Here is a 20,401-nt window from a genome sequence, read left to right on the forward strand (position 1 = left end):
AAGAAGGGACTTGAGGGTCATTTTAAAAAAACACCAGACAGATACTCAATTGCCCAAGTAAAATCAATTTTCTCACTCATCGAAGTTCGTCGAGAGAAAATTGATTCACAGGGAGAGTTGCAGGTAGAGGAGAGTCAGAGAGGTTTCATCATCAGTCAGAGAGACGGGGACGAAGAGGCAGAGTAATAGAAGAGACAGTGCTGAGCAGATTGACGCTAGGAGAGGCAGCGCTGGCTTGAGTGATGCAGGCATTGCGCATGCCAGTCCAAATGCCAGAGAAAGTGACCAGAGAGACGCAGAAGGTGGAGGAACTTCTCTCTCGGGTCAGATACTTGTTCAGGGACGTCTATAGATTTTTCTCAAAAAACCTTGTTCTATATTGTTGGGTGTAATTTGTACATGATGATTTTCGCTGAAGAATAATAAAACCCTCATCTGCTGCACCAGTTTTCCCGCATTCGGTATTTCCAAGGACAATTGTCCAAAAATAACTGTGTCATTGTGATTATATGTGTGCCAGCATTTTACTTACATTTACTTTCTGCAATGTTTTAATTGTGAAAGCTGCAGTAGAAGATGTTTCAATATTTGCCGTAAGAATATAGTAGATAACTTATTTCTGAGGTAATAAGTAGAAATAATATTAATCAATGCAATAGGATTTCTATTTGGAATTTTTCACATGGTATCAGAGCTACAAGGAAGCAGAGGAGAGAAGTCGGAGGAACTAGTGCTGAGAAAAGAGAATTCAAAATTCCTGCAAGCGCAGAAATTCGAATCTCCCAGAAGATTCCACAGTTTAAACCAAGGAGATTGGATTTCATGTGAAAAGTCTCTATGAGTGAACAGACAGAAAGTTAAGTCTTTTCCAATCAAAATTTATCAGTGGTAGTAAAGCATAAGATTCAACAAAGAGGATTATCTTAGGTAGGACGTTGGTTTTCCTACAACAATTGCTAGGATAGATTAGCGTCAAAAATTGGCACAATATGGATACTCAAAGTGTCTCAGATTTATCTACCAGACTAGATGAAGAATTCACATGCCTAGCTAATTCAACATCAGGGGATGTTTGGTACATTCATAGCGGGGCTTCAACTCATATCACTGAAGTACAAGAACATTTCTCGAACTATCAAGAAGAACAAATGGCCTTCCAAATAACTATGGGAAACAGAACGAAATGTACTCCAGTAGGGAGAGGCACCATAGCATTTCAAACAGAAGCAAGGACCAACATCCGAGCCACCAATGTTCTGCATGTGTCAGGATTAGGAATGAATTTAATTTCAGTGTCCCAGTTACAGGAGAAGGGATATGATGTATACTTCATCAGGAAGAAAGTATAAGTTAAGCAGCCAAGCTGGAAGAAGAAAAAGCAAATTGGGATTTCAAGCAACAAGTTGTATAGGTTGCAACTCGAATCGCCAATGGCACTGATAGGCAACAACTGTAATGGTGAGAAGGAGCGAATGAATTATGGCACAAGCGAATGGATCACTTACACCATGGAGCACTGAGGATGCTCAGAGAGACTGTTACAAGGGTACCAATCCTAAGAAGGGAACATGATGACTTGTGCAGAGGGTGTGTACTAGGAAAGTATGCTAAAAAAGCTTTTTCCAGAAGTAACCATAAAGAAAAGTATGTATTAGGATTAATACACTCAGATATCTGCAGTCCTATGTCCAAAAGCGCTCTTAGTGGTGGGGAATACTTCGTCACTTTTATCAATGATCACTCCAGAAAAACCTGGATCTATTTCTTAATTACCAAGGATGAGGTCCTTCATCGTTTCTAAGAGTTTATAAGGCTCTTATTGAAAATATGACAGGGAAAAAGATAAAGGTATTGCGTTCAGATAATGGTGGAGAATACACAAACAAAGATTTCACAGATTTCTATGCAAAGGAGGGCGTCAAAAGAGAGTGGACATCTCCATATAATCTGGAGCAGAATGGAGTGGCAGAACGGAAGAACCGAACTATTGTTGGGCCAGCCAAAGCCATGTTGTATGATCGGGATCTACGTAAGTATCTATGGGAAAAAGCTTGCAACACAACAATATATATCCAAAATAGAACTCCTCATACAGCATTGGGGAAGAGAACGCCCGAAGGAGTGTTCACAAGGAAGGAGCCGAAAGTCAGTCATCTCAGGATATTCGGAAGCGTGGCTTGTTGCCACATTCCAAACGAGAAGCGTAGCAAACTCGATCAGACTGCAAAAAATGGGTATCTCGAAGGATTCAGCGAGACCTCAAAGGCATATAGAATCTACATTCCAAGCAACAGGAAGATTGTAGTAAGACGAGATGCAAAGTTCATGGAAGATAGAGCTTTCAGGAAATATCGTGAAATGCCTGCAAGAAGATCAATTAGGAGATGTTCCATTAGTCCAAGAGCAGCAGGGAAAACAAGAAGGGAAGACAGGAAAGCATACACCTGGGTCGAGTACAATGACCAGCACTAGTATCTCCTCATAGGGAAGAAATGCAGATGCTTCTCAACGGATGGAACGACAGGATCAGGAGGAAGAGTTGGTTGAGCCTCCCACCACCAGTGGTAGAACGAGCAGAGAAGTGGGCAGACACTGAGGGATGCAGAGGAGTTTGTTGGAGCTCCTAGAGCCGAAAGAGGCAGCATAGACGAACCAGATAGATACCAAGCATTGGTAGCTCAGGTTGGAGAACCCTCTAGCTTCCAGGAAGTTATTCAACGCCAAGTATGGGTGGATGCCATGGTGGAAGAGTACAACTCAATCATGACAAATGATGTCTGGGAAGTAGTACCTAGACCAAAAATAGACCAGTTGTAGGATCACGATGGATCTACAAGATCAAGTATGTTGCAGAGAACAACATAGAGAAGTACAAGGCAAGGTTCGTAGCAAAGGGGTATGCTCAGAAAGAAGGAATAGACTATGAAGAGACCTTCGCCCCAGTTGCTCGATACACCTCTATCAGATCTATTATATCCCTAGCAGCTCAGATGGGATGGGAGATTCACCAGATGGATGTCAAGACAACATTCTTGAACGGAGTGATAGAAGAAGAAGTGTATATAGAATAGCCCGAAGGCTTCGAAACTCATGAGAAGAAATCTCATATTTTCAAGTTAAAGAAAGCCTTGTACGAGCTCAAGCAGGCACCCAGACCATGGTATGGTCGATTGATAGTTACTTGCAACAGTTGGGGTTTATCAAGAGTGATGTTGATCCCAATCTCTACTATTTACTAGTAGAGAATGAGCCACTTATTCTGGTACTATATGTAGATGACCTGTTCCTAACTGGGTCATCTAGGCTCACCCAAGACTGTAAGAAGAATCTTGAAGCCGAATTCAACATGAAGGACTTGGGATTGATGCATTATTTTCTGGGGTTGGAAGTTTGGTAGAAGTATGGGGAGATCTTCCTTGGACAAGGAAGGTATGCTACAAAAATTATGAAAAGATTCAAAATGCAGGATTGCCGACCCATGGCTACTCCCATGATCACCAACTGGAAGAAAATAGATGCATCAAAGGACAAAGAAGTAGATCCCACCTTATACAAGCAGCTCATTAGGTCGCTTATGTATCTGGTCAACACTAGGCCAAACATTTGTTTTGTTGTCAACACTCTCAGTCAGTTCATAGTAGAACCAAAAAGGGTGCATTAGGCAGCAACAAGACACATACTTAGGTATGTACGTGGAATAGTCGAATATGGGTTGAAGTACTCTACAAGGGAGGACATTAGTTTGAATGGGTTCACCGATGCAGATTGGGCAGGTAATTTAGTAGACCGAAAAAGTACCTCGGGGTACTGCTTCAGTGTTAGATCAGGGATGATATCTTGGTGTAACAGGAAGCAGAAATAGGTAGCACTGAGTTCAGCAGAAGCATAATATAAGGCAGTTAGCATAGCTACATGCGAAGCCATGCGGCTCAAAAGATTGCTTGTGAGCCTACTCAAAAAAAGGATGGAAGCGACCAAGGTTTACTGTGATAATCAGAGTTGCATCAAACTCTCTAAGAATCCAGTGTTTCATGATCGGTTGAAACTAATAGATATCCATTGTCACTTTATCAGAGACTGTGTTCAGCGTGGGGCCGTACAGCTACAGTGTGTTCCCACAGGAGAGCAGGTGGTCGATATACTCACAAAGGCTCTTGGAAGAGCTAAGTTCACTCAGTTCAGAAAGAAGTTGGGTATGGTTGAAAATCCGTTTCAGAAGCAGCAACAGTTTGCAGTGCATGGACAGTTCCAGTGGTAGTGCCAGCAGCAGCATAGGTGCAGAAATTCAGAGGGAGTTGTAGTACAGATGTAACATTGGCAGTAGTAGTGTCAAAGGAAAGAGTATAGTTGCAGCAGCAGCGCAGTAGTTGGTGGACAGCATGTTAGACATCAGCAGCGCAGAGGGCGATGCTTCAAAGTCAGAGCATTGTGCAGTAACAGTGTATTGCTAGAGCACATTCCTCGCTAAGAGGGAGTGTTGATTTGGGGTAGCATTAGATGTGATCTAAGCCTCAAATTATGCAGGGAGACCTGGACACATGCATTCCAAAGAACCCAGAAACCATTTTGGGAAATTCCACCCAAAGACGATTATATTAAAAAAATAATATTTTTAATGGGGTTCCTAAGTCTAAACTTAGGAAAATTAAAATATTGATGGGTATTAATCTAATTGTGGGTGAATCTTCTAGATGAAGACAGAGATCAAGTGAAAACAATCTGAGCCTTTGATTATGAGTTAATCTGAGTCGTTGGTTATCCAACAGGAAGATATAAGAAGGGACTTGAGGGTCATTTGGAAAATACACCAGGCAGACACTGAGTTGCCCAAGTAAAATCGAATTTCTCATTGGTCGAAGTTCGGCAAGAGAAAATCGATTCAAAGGTTGAGTTGCAGGGGGAGGATAATCAGAGAGGGTTCAACATCAGTCAGAGAAACAGGGACAAAGAGGGAAAGTAGTAGAAGAGACAGCACTGGGCAGATCGATGCTGAGAGAGTCAACGCTGGCTTGAGTGACACGGGCACAACACAGACCAGTCTAGAGGCCAGAGAAAGTGATGCTGGGAAGCCAGAGACACACAGAGGGTGGAGGAACTTCTCTCTCGAGTCAAATACTTGTTCAAGAACGTCTGTAAAGTTTTCTCAAAAAGCCTTGTACTATACTGTTGGGTGTGATTTGTACATGATGACTTTTGCTGAAGAATAATAAAACCCTCATCTGCTGCACCAGTTTTTCCACATTGGGTTTTTCCGGGGCAATTGTCCAAAAATAACTGCCTCATTGTGATTATGTGTGTGCCAATATTTTACTTACAATTACTTTCTACAATGTCTTAATTGTGAAGGCTGCAATAGAATATGTTTCGATATTTGTCGTAAGAATATAGTAGATAACTTATTTCTGAGGTAATAAGTAGAAGAAATGATATTAATCACTACAGTAGGATTTCTAATTGGAATTTTTCACAATTTGGACAGAAAATGGATTGTAATGGTTAAATCCTAGGGAGGCCCCATGGAAAATTCTTGTTAGACAACAACAAGAGAATTAGAGGACCATTTTGAATTTGTTATGAGATTCAAGGAGCCTCTTCAATCAAAAAAGATCACAAGAAGGGAGTCTTTTGTGATGTCCCTTCCTAAATTATTTTGTCATTGGTTTAATCTCCCACAATTTTGGATAATTTTTGGTGACTTTGGAACCCATCCAATTTTGACTTAAGGACTTAGGAGAGAAAGAGGCCGAATTATTTTGTTAGTGGAATGTGGGGGCCACCCACATGGGAAAAACGCACTTGGCCAAGTGTGGAATTCGAATGGACTTGGAGGGAAAATCGAAAGGCAAGGAAGAGGGGCCCACATGGGGAGGAAGGCCCGCAAAATTATAAATAGGAGATCATCTACTCAAGGGGTCTTTTGTCTACCAAACTCATTTTGTTGCTCGAGCTGCTTCGCCAGGTTACTATCTGTTTAGCACGGAGTTTTCCAAGCGAGAAACTCAACCTTTCTTCAAGGGACTTCGAGTGCCACCCTATGAAGGCAAATCGTACCACCTTGGAGGAGAGCTGGAGGAATTTCAGAGCACATATTTCAGCCTTTGGCTCAGCTAGTGCATGTTTCTGGAGGACGTGGGAAGGGAGCACATAGATATTATTTCGGGGATCTTTCGGGTACATTTACCAGGAGAATTTTGGTATTGGAGCTTCAGTGGGGGATCAACATTTTGGGGGATTTTCAAAGCGGGAAATCACTGCTAGTGGGTAGTTTGATTTGTAGCTTCCTGGAACTGCACAAAGAGCTTTCACTGGGCACGCGTGGGAGCTTGAGGGATGAGTTACAGCGCTGGAGATTGTCGGGAGAAATAAGGGAAATCTTGGAGGGGAGCATCTCAGCCTTTGGGAGTGATTTTGAGGGCTTTTCCAGCAAGCTACAGGCAAGCCATATTTCCCAACACTTGGAGGAGGACGTGGCACTTCAAGGCCAAATTTCGAGGATCAAAACTAGGCCAAACCCTTTCTGGGTTTTGGTTGAGGAGATTGAGGCTAATTTTGCAAAATTTTTGAGCACCGGAGGTGGGGTTTCCAGTAGACAGTGCAGATTTCTAGGCAACGCAGAGCATCTTTGGAGCAGCAGTTGTGTAGCATTTGGGTTGTTGTTTGATCACTTGGGTTTTGTCATGCTTGCCATTTAGGCAAGCCCAGGTGCACTTCTTCCACACTATTGTACTTGCTCCAAGTAAATTAATAAAATGGCTCAGCTGGTTCTTACTTATGGAGTTTATATGGGTGTTTGCTGATTGTTTCAATTTTCTGGTGTTGAATTTGTTTTTGCTTTGCATATCATTGTTTTTCCTAGTTAGGAACATTACAGTGGTATCAAAGCCCAGATCTTGGCTCAACCGTGGGGGATTTTCCTATGAGTGAGGAGGACCGACAGAATATTACTTACAGGAGGCAAAGGTACCGGAGCAGGGAGAGGGAACTGGAGATCACTCCAGACACAAAAGATCGTGGGAAGGCAGTGGTAATAGAAAACATGGGGAGCCCAAGAGCAAAGAGGAGATTGCCTCTGACAGTCTCTTGAAGGTTCTAAGCAATTTGGCAAAGGGGCAGAAGGTCATGTTAGATGAGATCAAAATGCAGAACTGGGAGCGAAGCACTCACCGAGAGTTTCTATTTGGAGAGACTTTGGGGGCTCACAACAGTTCAATCATCTTTCACCCACTGCGCAGCCTCCATCCTCTAGTAGACCAACTCGAGCCACACTACCTTCTTTATTACCTTTGGCGCAAGGTGAACCGGGAGGAGTTGACCGGCAATCACCTATGGGAGAGCATTTCAAGGAGTGGCAATACAAGGGAGCAGACTTCAGAGAGGCACTATCTTTCAGAGACTTTTGCCAACTCAAGCAGAATGAGAACGACAAAAATTATGGAGGCCAGGGCACGCAGAACTATGAGTTGCAACGTACTCTTAGGAGGACCCCTACATATGATGGCACTACCAAGTGCACAACGCGGGCCTGGGTGGAGAAGTTGAACACTTATTTCCATCTCAACAGGATGACGGAGGTGGAAGCCATTAAAATGGCTACACTACACTTGGAGGGGGAGGCACATGATTGGTAGTTTCATGGCTTGTCTACTCTGCGGCATGCCAACTAACTTGCTATGAGGATTTCACTAGGAGAGCGGTGGAACATTTTGATCAGAGGGATCTGGAGGATCACTTCAGGGAGCTGACCCAACTCAGACAAACGAGTCATCCGAAGCAATACATATCAAAGTTTCTGAGAGTCTCAGTCATGGTGTTGAATTTATCAGATGCTAGGAGGGTGTACACATTTATAAAGGGGTTGCTCAAGCCACTGCGTGGACTGGAGAAGTCACGCAAGCCCTCTACATTACAGGAGGTCGTGACATGTGCTAGAGACCTGCAGGGGGCCATCCCCAAGACCCGAGCACCTATTCCTACACGCACTCCCTACCATCCAAAGGGAAGTGATACTAGACAACCACCACAGAGAGCGTCCTAGGGACGTGGGTAGCTAGATGAGGAGACTAGGAGGGACCTCAAGAGGAGGAAATTGCGCTTTAATATTGGGCACTCTGGGCACCAAGCCATCGATGCACAGCTGGCAAAGCCCATTATAATGAGGTCTTTTCGGATAGTGATCAGGAGGACAATGTGGAGCTAGAGTATGGTGGGCGAGAAAGTGAGAGTCCGACAGAGAGGGGACCACCACCACCACCACCACATGGGGGAGCATCTTTTGCACCATCAGGGGGAGTCCTTGCTTCTTTATGCGGGGTCCCCAAATTTCTAACCATGAGGATTAGAGGCAGAGTGCAGGGGCAGCATGTCTCAGTCCTAGTAGACAGTGGGGCTACCCACAACTTCATTGTTACTCAAATGGTTTAGAGAAGGCGCATCACCATGACAGAGTTTGAGGGTTTTTCAGTTTTGGTGTTGGGGGACCGAATATTGTAGTGCACTCGGTATGTTCCCACCTTGACAGTGACCATGGGGAACTACTCAGTGACACACCATTTCTTCGTGGTGGACGTACCAAACACCAAAGTAGTGATGGGTGTCTAGTGGTTATACTCCCTTGGCCGAGTCACCACCGATTGGAGGAAGCTAGAGATGGAGTTCACCGGGTGGGATGGCAAGCTAGTGGAACTTAGAGGCATGCATGCATTCATACCCTCCGCAGACAGTTTCAGCACATCGAATGGAGGCAGATTAGGGGCCTGGAGACATAGCGTCGGCAGTAGAGCTGAGGATTTCAGAGGCTAGGGGGCAGGCCTAATCACCACACCTGGACAATCAGGCACTAATAGACAGATACTCAGTGGTATTTGGGGATATTCCACCAAGGCAGACACCAGACAGGGGATTCGAGCACACCATTGAGTTGGAGTCAGGTGTGTAGGCAGTGATTACCACCCCTTATAGGCACCTCAAGGCCTATAAGGACGAGATTGAGCAGGCCATCAAGGAGTTGTTGGCGCTGGGCCACATTAGGCCGAGTTGGAGTCCCTTTTCTTTTTTAGTGGTGTTGGTGAAGAAGAAGGATGGAACCTTGCACATGTGCATCGATTACAGAGCGCTCAACAAGAAGACATTGAAGAACCGATACCCCATACCATGCATCGATGAGTTGATGGATGAGCTTAGAGGAGCCAAGTACTTCTCTAAGATAGATTTGCGCTCGGGGTACCATCAGATCAGGGTGAGGGATCAAGACATCCCTAAGACGACCTTCAAATGTCATTATGGGCATTTCGAGTTTTTGGTCATGCCGTTTGAGTTGACCAACGCACCTGCCACCTTCCATTCATGTATGAACCATGTGTTCTGGGGGCAATTAAGAAGATTTGTATTGGTGTTTTTTGATGACATTTTGATTTATAACAGGACTTGGGAGGAGCACCTACAACACCTGGAGGTGGTGTTGTGTATTTTGGAGGAACAATAGTTTTATGCCAAATTGTCCAAATGTGAGTTTGGCCTGACTGAGATGCTCTACTTGGGGCACATCATTGGCGCAGATGGGGTGAAGGTGCATGAGGAGAAGATACGAGCTATTCGAGATTGGCCGGTGCCTAGAGATGTGACAACGCTGAGGGGGTTCTTGGGCATCTGCACCTATTACCGGAAGTTTGTCAAGGGATTTTCGCAGTTGGAAGCACCCCTCACGGACTTGACCAAGAAGGGTGCTTTTGCATGGACGGATGGAGCCCAGTCATCTTTTGATCGCCTCAAGGAGGTGATGAGTAGTTGTCCAATGTTGGCACTCACAAATTTTACTTAGCCATTCACCGTGGGGTGTGATGCATCAAGAGAGGGGATTGGGGCAGTATTATCCCAGGATTTCTTTTGAGAGTCGGAAGCTCCTACCCCATGAGAAGTCATATTCTATATACGACAAAGAGATGTTGGGCATCATGCACGCATTGTCCAAATTCCAGCAGTACTTCGTGAGTAACCGATTCCGGGTGAAGACAAATTACAATAATCTTCGCCACTTCATGGGGAAGCAAGGCCTCAATGATAGACAGCAAAGATGGGTCAGCAAGGTGCAAGCCTATGATTTTGATATCGAGTATGTGCAAGGGAAGCACAATATAGTGGCCAATGCAATATCCAGGAGACCCGCAGGCCTCTCACTCATGAGCATTTGCCATGATTGCAAGGCCCAGTTGTTGGTAGAATATTCTAAAGATCGGCAGGCATGCGAGATATTGGAGGGGACACACGCAGATGAGCGTTGCCGAGTGATGGTCGAGGTCATATACTACAAGGGGCGCATATTTTTGTTATCGGGCTCGCAGTTGAGGTACAGGGTACTCCATGCAGCACACGACTCGCCATTATCAGGGCATCAAGGGTTCAAGAAGACGTACATGGCAGTCAGAGAGCATTTCACCTGGAAGGGCCTCAAGGGGGACGTGTTGAGGTATGTACAGGAGTGTGAGGCATGCCAGAGGAATAAAGGGGAGTTGACCCATCCAACAAGATTGTTGCAGCCACTTCCCATTCTTGAGGGGAAATGGGAGAGTATCTCCATGGATTTCATCACAGGGCTTCCCACAGTGTAGGGCAAGGATTGTATCTATGTGGTGGTTGATCGGCTGACCAAATATGCCCATTTCTTCGCCATTCTGACCCAATACTCAACCTCACAGGTTGCAAAGTTGTTCTTCAGAGAGGTTTTCTGTTTGCATGGACTCCTTAAGAACATAGTGAGCGACAGAGATAGCAGGTTTATGGGAGGATTCTGGCAGGAGCTCTTCATATTAGTGGGTACTGAACTCACCCCGAGCACAAGCTACCACCCTTAGACAGATGGCCAAACGGAGCGGGTTAACCAATGGTTGCAGGGGTATCTTAGGAACTATGTGACTAGGAAGCAGAGGGCATGGATTTGATCGCTGCACTTGGGTGAATATTGCCACAACACCACCCATCAATGGTATGTCATCTTTCTGTGCTTTGTATGTTTATGATGCATTATCTTTTGCTGACATTGTTTTTGGAGACAGCCGGGCCCCAAAGGCCAAAGATTGGATCCTGGAGAGCCAAGACATTCTCAAGGCTCTCAAGGACAACTTAGTGACAACACAGAATCAACAAAAGATGTATGTTGATAGGCATTAGACTGAGAGGCACTTTGAGGAGGGGGACTTGGTGTATCTATAGTTACAGCCATATAGACAGTCTACCTTGAAGCAGAAAGGTGTCGAGAAGCTACAACCGCGTTTCTATGGGCCGTATAAGGTGGTTAGGAGAGTTGGAGAGGTGGCCTACGAGCTAGAGCTTCCCCAAGGGAGCAAGATTCACAACATCTTCCATGTTTCATGCCTCAAGAAGGTGTTGGGACAACAGGCGACAACAGTTGTAGAGTTACCCCCACTAGATGATGAGGGGCGTCTGGTTTTGGAGAGGAAGCTAAGGAGCAAGACTATTAAGGAGTTTTTGGTGCATTGGAAGAACTTGCCATATGAGGATGCCACCTGGAAAGGTACGCACATTTTGCATCATCCAGCGTTGAAGTTACTTGAGGGAAAGCAACATTTGGGAGGGGAGGACTGTAATGTCCCTTCCTAAATTATTTTGTCACAGGTTTAAACTCCCACAATTTTGGATAATTTTTGGTGACTTTGGAACCGATCCAAAAATGACTTAAGGACTTAGGAGAGAAAGAGGCCGAATTATTTTGTTAGTGGAATGTGGGGGCCACCCACACGGGAAAAACACACTTGGCTAAGTGTCGAATTCGAATGGCCTTAGAGGGGAAATTGAAAGGCAAGGAAGTGGGGCTCACATGGAGAGGAAGGCCCACGAAATTATAAATAGGACGAGCTCATCTAACTCAAGGGGTTTTTGTCTATCAAACTCATTTTGTTGCTTGAGTTGCTTAGCCGGGTTACTAGTTGTTTAGCACCGAGTTTTCCAAGTGGAAACTTAACCTTTCTTCGAGGAACTTCGAGTGCCACCCTAGGAAGGCAAATTGTACCACCTTGGAGGAGAGCTGGAGGAATTTCAAAGCACATCTTTCAACCCTTGGCTCAGCTAGTGCTTGTTTCTAGAGGATGCAGGAAGGGAGCACGCATTCGCGGATCTTCCAGGCAACATTTGCGGAGAGAACTTTGGTATTAGAGCTTTGGTGGGGGATCATCATTTTGCGGGAGTTTCAGAGTAGGAAATTGCTGCTAGTGGGCAATTCAATTTGCAGCCTCATGGGCCTGCACATAGAGCTTTCTCTGGGCACATGTGGGAGCTTGAGGGATGAGTTAGAGAGCTGGAGATTGCCGGGAGAAATAAGAGAAACCTTGGATGGGAGCATCTCAAACTTTCGGAGTGATTTGGAGGGCTTTTCCAGCGAACTATAGGCAGGGCAAATTTCCCAAAACTTGGAGGAGGACGTGGTATTTGGAGGCCGAATTTCGAGGGTCAGAACTAGGCCAAACCCTTTCTGGGTTTTGGTGGGTTTTGGTTGAGGAGCTTGAGGCTAATTTTGCAGAATTTTCTGAGCACCGAAAGTGGGGTTTCCAACAATTCCTTTCCAGCAGTCAATGCAGATTTCTAGGCAACATAGAGCATCTTTGGAGCAGCAGTTGTGTAGCATTTGGGCTATTGTTTGATAACCTGGGTTTTGTCATGCTTTCCATTTATGCAAGCCCAAGTGCACTTCTTCTACACTATTGTACTTGCTCCAAGTGAATTAATAAAATGGCTCAGTTGGTTCTTACTTATGGAGTTTATATGGGTGTTTGTTGATTGTTTCAATTTTCTGGTGTTGAATTTGTTTTTGCTTTGCATATCACTGTTTTTCCTAGTTAGGAACATTACATCTTTCCTTCATCAGTGTCTCACTTTCTTCAACCTCTAGCTAAGCAACCCCAATCGATGATGCAATGCTCCTTTCACCATCCCAAGACCTCGCTAAGCTAGCACCATCTCCAGTACGTCAATAGGAAAAGTAATGTCCCTTTAGACGCTTCATCTCAACAATAATAGTTAGAGCAATTAGCTCCCACAACAACAGAGATTTTGCAACTAAGACCCACATGTTCCATCCCGCTGTTTTTCCTACTTAGGAACATTACATCTTTCCTTCATCAGTGTCTCACTTTCTTCAACCTCTAGCTAAGCAACCCCAATCGATGATGCAATGCTCCTTTCACCATCCCAAGACCTCGCTAAGCTAGCACCATCTCCGGTACATCAATAGGAAAAGTGATGTCCCTTTAGACGCTTCATCTCAACAATAATAGTTAGAGCAATTGGCTCCCACAACAACAGAGATTTTGCAACTAAGACAACTAAGACCCACATGTTCCAACCCGAACTACATATAGTCACAATAATATGATCCCCAAACTATACCAGTAGATAATTTGGGGACAAAAGATTGGCAACTCAATCATATCCAGTTTTGGGCATAGATCCCTCATCAAATTTACAATATATACTACAACACGTGGGTCTCCTAATTCTTTGAAGTTTGATCATGGCTCCTGATGTTGTTTCCATCAACAGCAGCCCTTACCATTCATGTTAAACTTCTAATTCTAGATCTGATTTAATATTCTTAGTGAATTATTAACCCAGAAAATTTCAAATCTGAATCTATTGAGTATGAAACACTGGAATTTTAACTCTGAAATTTTCAGCGAAAGCAAACACGAGAAATGATTCTCACACAGGAAAATTTACCCTTCAACTAAACTTCACTTTATTTATCAGAATAGTGAGGGCTACCTAACTGGGAAAATGGCCCAGAGAGAAAATATGGAATTCCAGCAATTAAACATCACTGAACTCAGCCCAGAAAAAACCCCGAACTATAGAAAATCACACTTGCACACCATTGTTCAAATTCTGGGCAAAAGATTGGACTCATCTGTACAGCATGTAAAACCCTCAATTCACAGTAGCATGTACAGTCCTCAGACAAGCCCTGGTTGTAGTTCTTGATCTCCAAAACTCACCCTGGGTTATCCTCAAGCTGTTCCCTGACCACTTCCTCTACCTTTGCAAGTTTGCTACCTTAAAACTCACTTGGTTTCTACTGAAAAATACAGCCAGATTTGTCCTCAACTGTTGGCCTCTTCTTTTCCTTTACTGCTGCAACTTTTCCTCTTCTCCTCGACCTCTATTTTCAGAATCACTGTCTCACACTCACTGAGAATTGTTTTTCACAATTGTTTTTCACAAAACTGTGCCGCCTTCTCTCCTCAAGCTGCCTCTTATAATTATATGGTGAATTAAACCCCTAACCCTAATTTCCAAAGTGATTGACAATTGAGATAGATCACACCTCACTTGAGTGAGATCAACAGTTGAGATTAAATCTAAGTCACTAATTTAATTAACTTACATTTCCTTAGACTTTCCTAGCTCAATAGCCAATATTAATTAATTGACTTTAATTAACACATTTTCCCTATGTTAGACTTTCGAAAATTATAAAATAAAATAAAAGTTAATTAATTGAAGTTAATTAAACAAGCTTCCAAAGTGAGACTTGGGACGATTCCCACATGCTTGGAACCCATCCTATGTAGAAGCACTTATCTACTGCTAAACTTTAACAGTCCCTCTTAGCAAGGAAGGTATTATGCACCATTCCTAGCATATCTCTATTGAAGACAAACATCCCTTTTATCAAGCGCTTGGTCAGAATATCTGCAACCCACTCAACTGAAGGGATATATTGAAGCTTCACCACTCCTCTCTAGATCTTGTCTCTGATGAAGTGATACCTGATATCAATATTCTTAGACCTATCATGAAATATTGGATTGTTAGAAAGTTTGATACAACTCTAATTATCACAATAAATCAATGTAAGCTCCAACTCTTGACCAAATAGCCCAACAAATAACTTGTAAAGCCAAATAGCCTCACAACTGACCAAACTTGTTGCCATATACTCTAACTACCTATATTGTTCAAAGTGCCATGGAATCTTGCTTGCTACTAAACGATGAAATTATTGTCGATCCCAAGTTGAACCACAACCATGAGGTGTTTTTCCTATTCATTGCATTTCCAACCCAATCTGAGTTCATATACCACTATAGCTTGACTCCATCATTCCCAACATATCTCAGCCTATTGTCACAAAATCTAGCAAGCCTTGGAGAGGGAAACCCTACAAGAAATAAACTAGACCAAGAAGCAACAATGGGGTAGTGGCCCACTGTCACCAAAGCCAAAACCCCTTGTTCTTTACATATTTTCACTGATGGAAGGAGTCCTGGTAGGAGGGAGATCACTTATAATAGGTATTGTAGGGTTAATGTGTGAAATGATCTCACCAAGAACTCTTCAAGAAAGACAATTTAAATTTGAATTGCTTCACAAGGAAGCAATTCACTTTATATAAAGAGGACTAGAAATAAAGGTACAAGACCCAAGGTTTGATAAATTAGACAAATGTTGGAGCAACCCAAGATCAAGTCTAGAAGAAAAGGTTTCTTACAATGTATGTCAACTATGCCAAGGCTCATGAAACCTTCAAGGAAGCCCTTAAGTTGAAGAAATGAGAACTAGGGTTTCCCTCTTAGGCAAACAACTAGGGCAAGAAAAATTATGGATGAAATTCAAGTGGATGCCCACCAAAAGGATAGATTTTTTGGCAAATACTACCCTCTTGATGTTTAGGCTCTCCACCCACCAAAATTCCTCTTGCCTAGGGATTTGCACCAAGCCTTAGTTTCCTAACTTAGCCTTGAAAAAGTCAAATTGAGAGAGAAAATATGGATAAAATTTGAGAATGATCACCAATTGATTGGACTAGTGCCTTGTCCCTTGGAATATTGAGTCAAGGACGTTAAAGATTAGCCAAAATTGTTCCTAAGGAGGCTGAAATTTGATGACCTAGCAATCAAATTTCAAGCATTTACCCACTCGATGGAAAAATGGAATTTTATGGGATAGCTACTAGGAGTTCACCACTAGGGCAATTCATCACATGATACGTATGAGTAATGCATGCAACATTCATCTAGATAGCATTCACAATTGAACATCAACAAATTAAGGCACAATTTAGCATAACCTAGAATCAATAATTCCATACATCAGACATTCAAGAAATAGATATTCAACAATAAATTTCACTCACAAGATAACGTGCAAGATTTCCATCTATTAGACCAAAGAATATCCAATATCAGCTCCAAACATCAAAATGAATCCAAATATCTCCAAAAATCCACAAGAAAGCAAGTGTAACTTCCTCTAAAGAGGTCGAAATTCCAATGTGTGATAATGAGAGATCACAATGAAGTGATCTCTAATTTATGTGTGACTAACTCATGTCTAATTAAGCCTACAAGCCCCTCGAACAATAAAATAATAGGCAAACTACAAGCAAGGTCACAAAACGACCTTGTAGCTTTAATTAAGACACAAAAATTTCCACACATGTAAGCCGAAGTGACCAAAATGATGACATCATGCTAGCAAATTTCCCTTCTAGGGCCCGCATTGAGCTCCTCAGGCACCATGACAAGTGTAGAGGGCCTCTAAAATCATAATCTAGGGGTTGGCCCCTAGATCTTTGTGAAAATCATCCTGTAGACCCCAAATGTGGGTTTGGGGCACAAAACTGTCTCATAGGTCTCTGGGTGTTGTGAATGCCTATTTCTGCTCCAATGTTGAGGGCTCTGAGGATGGTGCTACCCCTCCCATGTCTCAAGGTGAGAAACAAACCTCATCTGGGCCCTGGATCAACTTCCAAACCATGTGACCACTGCTAAGTTGGTTGGGGCATGTTGGTCCAGGTGCATCATCTCATGAATAATAAAGCAAAATGCAGGAACGTTGTGGGTGTTGAAGGTGCCCATGGATACAAATGATGCTCTACAACTGTCTGGAGTCCCATGGCTCTCAACACATCACCTGTGGGTGTCAATATGTCCCTCTAGAGGACCTGGACCCCAGTTAAGTTGCCCAGACCTATAGATGGAACCATCTGCCAATTATACACAATATCTAGTGCTGCAACTTTCACCATTAGGTACATTAATCATTGTTGCATCTAAGTGAACCAAGCTTGAAAGAAATGGGAAAATTAACACTTCATATAGGGCTTCTTTTCCAAAATTAGAGCATTAGTCACGTAATGGTGTTACCCACCTAGGTAGGAGGGGTTAATAGACAATCCTATTAGGTTCTCAACCCCCAAGGCTAAGTGACATGTCCTTGGTCCACCCTTTAATCGATATCTTCCATGTGAATAATGATAGAACGAAGGGGAAGAGAATTCATGGCCAAGTGCCATGGTCAAAGGGACTAGCTATGATGGAGTACCTCATCTTGGGTGTATAGACGTGAGGAGGGAGCAATCGTGGATGCATGAGTTACCTCAGTGTTTGTTTTTCCACCCCTCTAAATGTCTTTTACATTTTCTTGATTCTTTTTTGTATTACTACTCGTAGCTCAAGGAATGAGAGCTTGCTTTGTATGATGTATAAAAATTATTACTCCTTTTAGGATGGGGCAGTTCATCACCGATTAGGAATTGGGACATGCAAGGGTTCCTTGTCTTCTATGAGATACGACAACATTGGCGCAAGAACCGGGTGATGGCCATATGGTTGAGGTAAAGCTCATGCTTTTCTTTTTCCCACGTGCTAATTTGAAGTCACAACCATCTTTTGCATTTTGATTTTTCTTTTGTTTTTCTTGTGGCCATCATATGCTCTTCCCATTTCTTTTAGTTGCATCAACTCCCATGGTACATTTCCAAGCCCAACCCAAGTATGAGGATGTGTGGGTGCCAATTCCTAGAGAATCAATGGTCAGTTGAAACCAAAGAAAAGAGGTGCAATAGGGGCTCATAAGTAAGATGGAAAGTGGTAAGTATAAAATAGGGAGAGATGGGGCTAGGCTATCTCAATCATGGTTTCCTGAGTAGTGTCGCTTCCTAAAGCCATGGGCCACTAGGGGAGGTCCCACTAGACTAGGATTGAAAATTAACCCTCCATTTAAGGTGAGGGAACAAGATCACAACCAAGACCCTTCTTTCTTCCAAGTTACCCCATAATCCATGCCAAAATGCCCAAATACAAACAAGCATAAGCACCCAAATGAAAATGAATAAAGTACCTTTTGATCATAATCCCACCTTCCAACATGTGCTCTTGACAAATGAGCAAGGAGACATATGACTAATGCAGGTGGCAGAGATATGAATGGCATGTCACATCAACTAAAAGTGACTCTCAGGGGTTACTAGTTGTTGGCTAGAAGAGATGATCCAGGTGGATATTGGTGGCCAACTGCCTATTCCACTTGGACCCCCACCATTGTACCATTATTTTCTTTCAGTTTCTATAATTGTAGAACAATTTACTATTTTTCGCAGTTTTTCGAGTCCTGAACTTCTGTAGCCGTTTTGAGGCCCTAAACGATGTTTTTTGGAAAACGGGCAAACATGAGGCTTGACTCACATTTGCAGTCGAAAGTTATAGTCCTCGAATAGATCTTTCTAACGATGTATCGTGTGCATCAAACGGAGATCGTATGCCAAAGGTACAACCCCGAGAAGTTGATGTACCAATTTACCCCAAAGAGGCCCATAGTTTTGGAGCTTCATCTCCTAGTGTTAGGTTTTTGGATGTTTAGGGTTTTCCATTGTTTCTCAATAATAAATAGGCATTCAAGCCTCATTGTAACACAGTTCAGAGGCATGTAGCCACCACATCTCTTCTCAAAGATAGGCTACCATTGCCCGATCTAGTTTATTTCCATTAAATATGTAAGCATATTTCAGTTCTTTGATATTAATGAAATGAAGTTTTCTTTCTGCTGCACCTCTGTGTTTATGTTTATATTTATATTCTCTTGTGTTCCTACATAAGTCCGGATCAGTGGTATCAGAGTAGTGTGCTCTTTCTCTGTTTTTTTTGCATGTCCCCAACGAGGCTAGGGTATAAGGAATTAGGGCTCGAACTGGTTGAACCTTTGCAAGACTAGCCTCGCAAACTCCGACGACCTCCCATGGCGGAAGAAAAGAAAGACAAAGGAGCAGGAGATTCCTTCAAAATATTGCTCGAAGAATCCCTCAAGCGATAGAGGAACACGATGATGGACAACTTTGCCCAGGTCCTTCAACAGATGCCCACAAGGGACACATCTTCATTCAACAGTCACTCTGGAGGCACGACTCCCTTCAATGTACAAGTGAACATTGACATTCCAATATTTGAAGGCCATATAGATGCAGACGCTATAGCTAGATGATTAAATCTATTGGAAGGGTATTTTTTGGTTCACGATTTTTCCAATAGGGAAAAGATTACTTTTGCACTACTCAAAGCCACCCCCCAAATCAAGGACTGGTGGAAAACCTACTATGAACAAAAGAAAAAGAGGGAACCCTCACTATTTCCAGCCGCACCCATTTGGAACTCTTTCCGAGACGCCATCAAGGCGCAATATTACCCTGTCGGAAGCTATGAAGATAAGTACATAAAATGGACCACACTGTGGTAGGAAAGGGACCAAGATGTGTCGGAGCTCACAAATATTATTCACTTTTGGCACGAAGTTGGTATCAAGGATTCTGAGCATCATCTGGTACTCAAGTACCGCAGTTGTCTGCACAAATACATCCAGGACGAAATGGAATTCCTGGACATTTCCTCCCTTGGTGCTGCCTACCAATATGTTGTCAAGATCAAGCAGAAGTTTAAACAAAAGAAGCGAGACTTTGGATCTGCAAATCCAAAGCCAGGGAAAGGTGCCCCCAAACCGCAGAACAAAGGATAGAGCCAAGGCGAGGTGACCTAGGACGACCCATCGAAGCCGCAAGCAAAGAACAACACGAAAACAAAGGACACAAGAAAGTGGTGTGAGTTCCATAAAAGCCCCACTCACAACACAAGTGAGTGTCGAGCCAAGCAATCACTAGTGGTTGAGCAAGGCTTCAGAGTCAAGATGCATGTTCCGACTCTGAGTCAGAACCCTACAAGGGAAATGACAAAGGGAAGCAGATTATTGATGCGGAGCCCAACACCACTGTTGCCGCCACCAAGATCCAGAAGATTGAGCCCAAAGATCCATAGGGGAGCGTCTCTTCCACTCACAAATGTGGGTGAAGGGTTGTTGTTGCAATTCATTGTCGATAGCGGGAGCCAAAAGAACCTCATTTCAGTAGAGGTCGTAAAGCGGTTGGGCCTACCAACTACACCACACCCACAGTCGTACACCATCGTGTGGCTTAACCAAGGACTAGATCTCCGTGTCAACCAAGAGTGTCGCCTTCCCTACAGCATCAAGCCCTTCTCAGATGAGGTATTGTGTGATGTTGCTTCTCTCGAAGTTTGTGATGTATTATTAGGCCAACCATACTTGTGGAAGCATCATGTTGTGTGTG

At 43.4% G+C, this 20,401-nt stretch overlaps 1 protein-coding gene across 1 annotated transcript in view; it reads right to left on the minus strand.

The window, feature by feature from the left end:
• Positions 1-20,401, minus strand: part of LOC149192220 (chloroplast processing peptidase-like) — a 188,068-nt gene that overhangs the window by 108,118 nt on the left and 59,549 nt on the right. The window lies entirely within an intron of this gene.

Source organism: Pinus tabuliformis, chromosome 2_2 (assembly GCF_031772625.1).
Source record: "Pinus tabuliformis cultivar Carrire ecotype Pingquan chromosome 2_2, CPIR1, whole genome shotgun sequence".
In the NCBI taxonomy this organism is placed as follows: Eukaryota; Viridiplantae; Streptophyta; class Pinopsida; order Pinales; family Pinaceae; genus Pinus; species Pinus tabuliformis.